The sequence below is a fragment of the Oncorhynchus clarkii genome, chromosome 18, assembly GCF_045791955.1.
Source record: "Oncorhynchus clarkii lewisi isolate Uvic-CL-2024 chromosome 18, UVic_Ocla_1.0, whole genome shotgun sequence".
In the NCBI taxonomy this organism is placed as follows: domain Eukaryota; kingdom Metazoa; phylum Chordata; class Actinopteri; order Salmoniformes; family Salmonidae; genus Oncorhynchus; species Oncorhynchus clarkii.
The window spans coordinates 71,784,187-71,790,186 of record NC_092164.1 but is presented as its reverse complement, the minus strand read 5'-3'; the positions used below and the strand labels follow the sequence as shown (position 1 = coordinate 71,790,186).

The window sequence follows — 6,000 nt, the reverse complement described above, 5'->3', positions numbered from 1 at the left end:
CAGACAGAACGGAGTGTTCCTCGGCGCTGCTGGGCTTGATTCGGTGGCGATAGGCTACACCGTTTGTAGCGCTGCTAGAGACGCCAGTGAATCGATAAAGTGGTCACGGGAGAGCGTGTCCGAACATCTGTAAGTCATGATGTAATTATGTGTATTGAGTATTTCTCATCGTTCTTTTATTTTAGCAATCTCATGGATACTATTACTTCGCCTACAAGTAGGGGTTTTAATCTCAGATTCGCCTTTTAACGCTCTCCGCGAGGAAAAGCAATGGGGTTATTGTCCCTGAGCTGTCCACGGGTCCCGATTCTATCAGAAAACTTCAGACTTCATCGTATAAGTACGAAATCCGGACATAAGTGTGTGTGTGTGTGTGCGTGCGTGCGTGTGTGGGTGTTTGAGGGGGGGGGGGGGCGCATTTAGAGCATTTGCACAATTACATTTGGTATGGATTTATAACTACGATATGCATGTTGAAATAAATGTGCAGTTGACATATAGGGTTTTACAGTCCTTCCAACTACCCTCGGCATTCAAACACGTTAGTTTCTGCATCTGGTGACATTTTGTCAGGTGTGCAATGTTTATCCCATTTTCTGTTGTTTCGGTGTTGTGTCTGAAAGTGGGCAGCTGGAATCAGTTTTTTAGGGGGGGGGGTGCAAAGTGACAACCCCCGGGTTTTATCGCGGTCTTGCTTGGCATCATGACAATATGGATACTGGAACTATTTTTAGAGGGAGCCAAGGATACCATAGGATGAGAAGTTCAGACGGTCAGTTCGATATCAGTTTTTGTCCCAAACGGTACCGTATTTATTATCTATAATGTTCAGGGCTCTGGTCAAAAAGGAGTGCACTATCGAGGATATAGTGCTATTTTGGGGATGCACGCACAGTCACATGCTCCACAGTGGGTGGTTATACAACGCGTCTTATAACACAATAATTAATGCATTGCAAGGCCGTTTTAGCGTCGTCATCAATAAATCCGCTTTTAAATGTTTTTTTTGTTTTTTTTGCATTGCGTCATCATAAATGTTGCTTTGCCATATACGTCGCTCCAGTCTAAAGAGGAGAGACCAAGGGACATGCACTGACCTCAGTTCATGTCGAGGATTGGGATTTAAACATTCACCTAATTTACCACCATGGATCCAGTTGCCCAACACTACCAATTATTGCCCAATAGTTCTGTGGATGTGCTCAAAATGGACAACGATTGGCTTGTTTCTTGGCTGTGTATCACACACTTCCTCTACATCGCTCAGATCGTAGAATACGATTGATTTTGTTTATTTTATTTCTATGACTCAGATTTAGAAAGCATAGCTTCCACAAACTCCTTCTGAAGCTATCCCCAACGAAACACTAATTAGTCCCTATGGTCCGTCACCGTCGTTGACTAACTTGCAGCAACGTGATCTCAAGTTTCACTTCACACTAATCCTGCGTAGTTACAGGGTTCATCCTGCGTAGTTACAGGGTTCATCCTGCGTAGTTACAGGGTTCATCCTGCGTGGTTACAGGGTTCATCCTGCGTGGTTACAGGGTTCATCCTGCGTAGTTACAGGGTTCATCCTGCGTAGTTACAGGGTTCATCCTGCGTGGTTACAGGGTTAATCGTGCGTAGTTACAGGGTTCATCCTGCGTAGTTACAGGGTTCATCCTGCGTAGTTACAGGGTTCATCCTGCGTAGTTACAGGGTTCATCCTGCGTAGTTACAGGGTTCATCCTGCGTGGTTACAGGGTTCATCCTGCGTAGTTACAGGGTTCATCCTGCGTGGTTACAGGGTTCATCCTGCGTGGTTACAGGGTTCATCCTGCGTGGTTACAGGGTTCATCCTGCGTAGTTACAGGGTTCATCCTGCGTAGTTACAGGGTTCATCCTGCGTAGTTACAGGGTTCATCCTGCGTGGTTACAGGGTTCATCCTGCGTGGTTACAGGGTTCATCCTGCGTGGTTACAGGGTTCATCCTGCGTAGTTACAGGGTTCATCCTGCGTAGTTACAGGGTTCATCCTGCGTAGTTACAGGGTTCATCCTGCGTGGTTACAGGGTTCATCCTGCGTGGTTACAGGGTTCATCCTGCGTGGTTACAGGGTTCATCCTGCGTGGTTACAGGGTTCATCCTGCGTAGTTACAGGGTTCATCCTGCGTGGTTACAGGGTTCATCCTGCGTAGTTACAGGGTTCATCCTGCGTAGTTACAGGGTTCATCCTGCGTGGTTACAGGGTTCATCCTGCGTGGTTACAGGGTTCATCCTGCGTGGTTACAGGGTTCATCCTGCGTGGTTACAGGGTTCATCCTGCGTGGTTACAGGGTTCATCCTGCGTAGTTACAGGGTTCATCCTGCGTGGTTACAGGGTTCATCCTGCGTGGTTACAGGGTTCATCCTGCGTGGTTACAGGGTTCATCCTGCGTGGTTACAGGGTTCATCCTGCGTGGTTACAGGGTTCATCCTGCGTGGTTACAGGGTTAAAGCAGAAACAACTCTAAAGTGATGTATCGGTATTCATTCCGAGTGGTTAAGGGTTAAGTATATGGTTAAGGCTATGGTTTGGAAATTCATAAAACGAATAACAATTTCATTAAAAAAAAAATGGCTTTTTCCGTTTAGCATCATCAACCTTACCTGCTTGCTAGACAGTAGTGAACTGCCTTGATGCAGTAATCTAAGGAGGCTGCTCTGGCCCTGAGCGTCGAGCCCAATACTCCATGTAACTTTTATTTTTTATTTTTTACATTTTGGAGCTGAGCACTAATGTGTTCAGGACTGATTTCAAACGTCCAAAATCGACATGGGTTTCTAGTGACCAACTTGATAACAAAACGACTCTCCATCGATACTTTCAATTGCTGGACTCTCAACCAATGGTTTTATAGCCCTATTGTACCCAGAGAATGTGGCTTGACTATATAGTGTTGTGGATAGGTGGAGTGTCATTTTCATACAGACATGTTCTACCTCTGTGAAGAGTAAAAAAAGTAATGACAAACACACACCCTATCCCCACGCCGCCATTTCCAAAAGCATTTCCAATAACGCCGGCTCAATTGTGTCATACTGGCCTTCAAAGCTCTTCAGGACGGATATTCTAAAATAAGCATCCGTGTGTCATGACTATTATTCCCTACCCCCCCCCCCAACCCGTGTAGTGTTGCCAGCCACCAGCAGCAGTTACCCTGTCCTCCCATTGAGCGGCACCAGAGCCTCACACTATACTGACAAGTAGATCTCTACAGAGCACAGAGTCTAACTCTCTCCATACATCACAGAATCTAACTCTCTCCATACATCACAGAGTCTAACTCTCTCCATACATCACATCATAGAGTCTAACTCTCTCCATACATCACAGAGCCTAACTCTCTCCATACATCACAGAGTCTAACTCTCTCCATACATCACATCATAGAGTCTAACTCTCTCCATACATCACAGAGCCTGACTCTCTCCATACATCACAGAGCCTAACTCTCTCCATACATCACAGAGTCTAATTCTCTCCGTACATCACAGAGCCTAACTCTCTCCATACATCACAGAGTCTAACTCTCTCCATACATCACATCATAGAGTCTAACTCTCTCCATACATCACAGAGTCTAATTCTCTCCGTACATCACAGAGCCTAACTCTCTCCATACATCACAGAGTCTAACTCTCTCCATACATCACATCATAGAGTCTAACTCTCTCCATACATCACAGAGCCTAACTCTCTCCATACATCACAGAGCCTAACTCTCTCCATACATCACAGAGCCTAACTCTCTCCATACATCACAGAGTCTAATTCTCTCCGTACATCACAGAGTCTAACTCTCTCCGTACATCACAGAGTCTAACTCTCTCCATACATCACAGAGTCTAACTCTCTCCATACATCACAGAGTCTAACTCTCTCCATACATCACATCACAGAGTCTAACTCTCTCCATACATCACATCACAGAGTCTAACTCTCTCCATACATCACAGAGTCTAACTATATCCGTACATCACAGAGTCCAACTCTCTCCATACATCACAGAGTCTAACTCTCTCCGTACATCACATAGTCTAACTCTCTCCATACATCACAGAGTCTAACTCTCTCCATACATCACATCACAGAGTCTAACTCTCTCCATACATCACAGAGTCTAACTCCCCCCATACATCACAGAGTCTAACTCTCTCCGTACATCACAGAGTCTAACTCTCTCCGTACATCACATAGTCTAACTATCTCCATACATCACAGAGTCTAACTCTCTCTATACATCACAGAGTCTAACTCTCTCCATACATCACATCACAGAGTCTAACTCTCCGTACATCACAGTCAAACTCTCTCCATACATCACAGAGTCTAACTATCTCCATACATCACAGAGTCTAACTCTCTCCATACATCACATAGTCTAACTCTCTCCATATAACACAGAGTCTAACTCTCTCCATACATCACATCACAGAGTCTAACTCTCTCCATACATCACAGAGTCTAACTATCTCCATACATCACAGAGTCTAACTCTCTCCATACATCAAAGAGCCTATTTCTCTTCATACATCACATCACAGAGTCTAACTCTCTCCATAAATCACATCACAGAGTCTAACTCTCTCCATACATCACAGAGCCTATCTCTCTCCATCATCACATCACAGAGTCTAACTCTCTCCATACATCACATAGTCTAACTCTCTCCATACATCACATAGTCTAACTCTCTCCATACATCACATAGTCTAACTCTTTCCATACATCACATAGTCTAACTCTCTCCATACATCACAGAGTCTAACTCTCTCCATACATCACATAGTCTAACTCTTTCCATACATCACATAGTCTAACTCTCTCCATACATCACAGAGTCTAACTCTCCATAAATCACAGAGTCTAACTCTCTCCATACATCACAGAGTCTAACTCTCTCCATACATCACATAGTCTAACTCTTTCCATACATCACATAGTCTAACTCTCTCCATACATCACAGAGTCTAACTCTCCATAAATCACAGTCTAACTCTCTCCATACATCACATAGTCTAACTCTTTCCACACATCACATAGTCTAACTCTCTCCATACATCACAGAGTCTAACTCTCTCCATACATCACATCACAGAGTCTAACTCTCTCCATACATAGCAGTCCACGTCTTCTCTTTTAGATCATTGACTATTAAAGTGAAAATAAGTGGAATACTGTTACTGGCGTATTTGATGTTATAGGCTGGCCAGTTGTAAGGCCAACCTGATGTATTGTCCTGTTGCTTGTGGTCACAACACATCTGACAGATACATTTTTCCATAAGATAATGATGGAATATAAGACTTGTTTGTTACTAGATGGCAGCTTTTATAGACTAGATCACAATTAAACTGGCCTATATATTTTTTAATCAGTTTTGTTTTTACCAAACTATAGATTTTCTGATGTCCAATTAACTTAATTTAATCATTTAGTGCCGTTCCTCCATGGCCTATATACAGTTAGATTACGCAGCGACTTGATGACGAGGTGTGAAACGTTTATGACGCAATTTACACTGAATCGAGTTGACAACAGCGATGCTCTATCCCACCTCGTATACAACCACGGTCCCCATGGACTCCCGGCTCAATATCACGATCCCCATGGACTCCCGGCTCAATATCACGGTCCCCACAGACTCCCGGCTCAATACCGCGGTCCCCACAGACTCCCGGCTCAATACCACGGTCCCCACAGACTCCCGGCTCAACACCGCGGTCCCCACGGACTCCCGGCTCAATACCGCGGTCCCCACAGACTCCCGTCTCAATACCACGGTCCCCACGGACTCCCGGCTCAATACCGCGGTCCCCACAGGCTCCCGGCTCAATACCACGGTCCCCACAGACTCCCGGCTCAACACCGCGGTCCCCACGGACTCCCGGCTCAATACCGCGGTCCCCACGGACTCCCGGCTCAATACTGTGGTCCTAACGGATTCCTGGCTCAATACCGCGGTCCCCACGGACT

General features: G+C 45.2%; 1 protein-coding gene across 1 annotated transcript in view; it reads left to right on the top strand.

The window, feature by feature from the left end:
* LOC139372403 (CUB and sushi domain-containing protein 2-like) overlaps positions 1–6,000 on the top strand; it is a 773,740-nt gene that overhangs the window by 565 nt on the left and 767,175 nt on the right. The gene's annotated exons all lie outside the window — the stretch shown is intronic.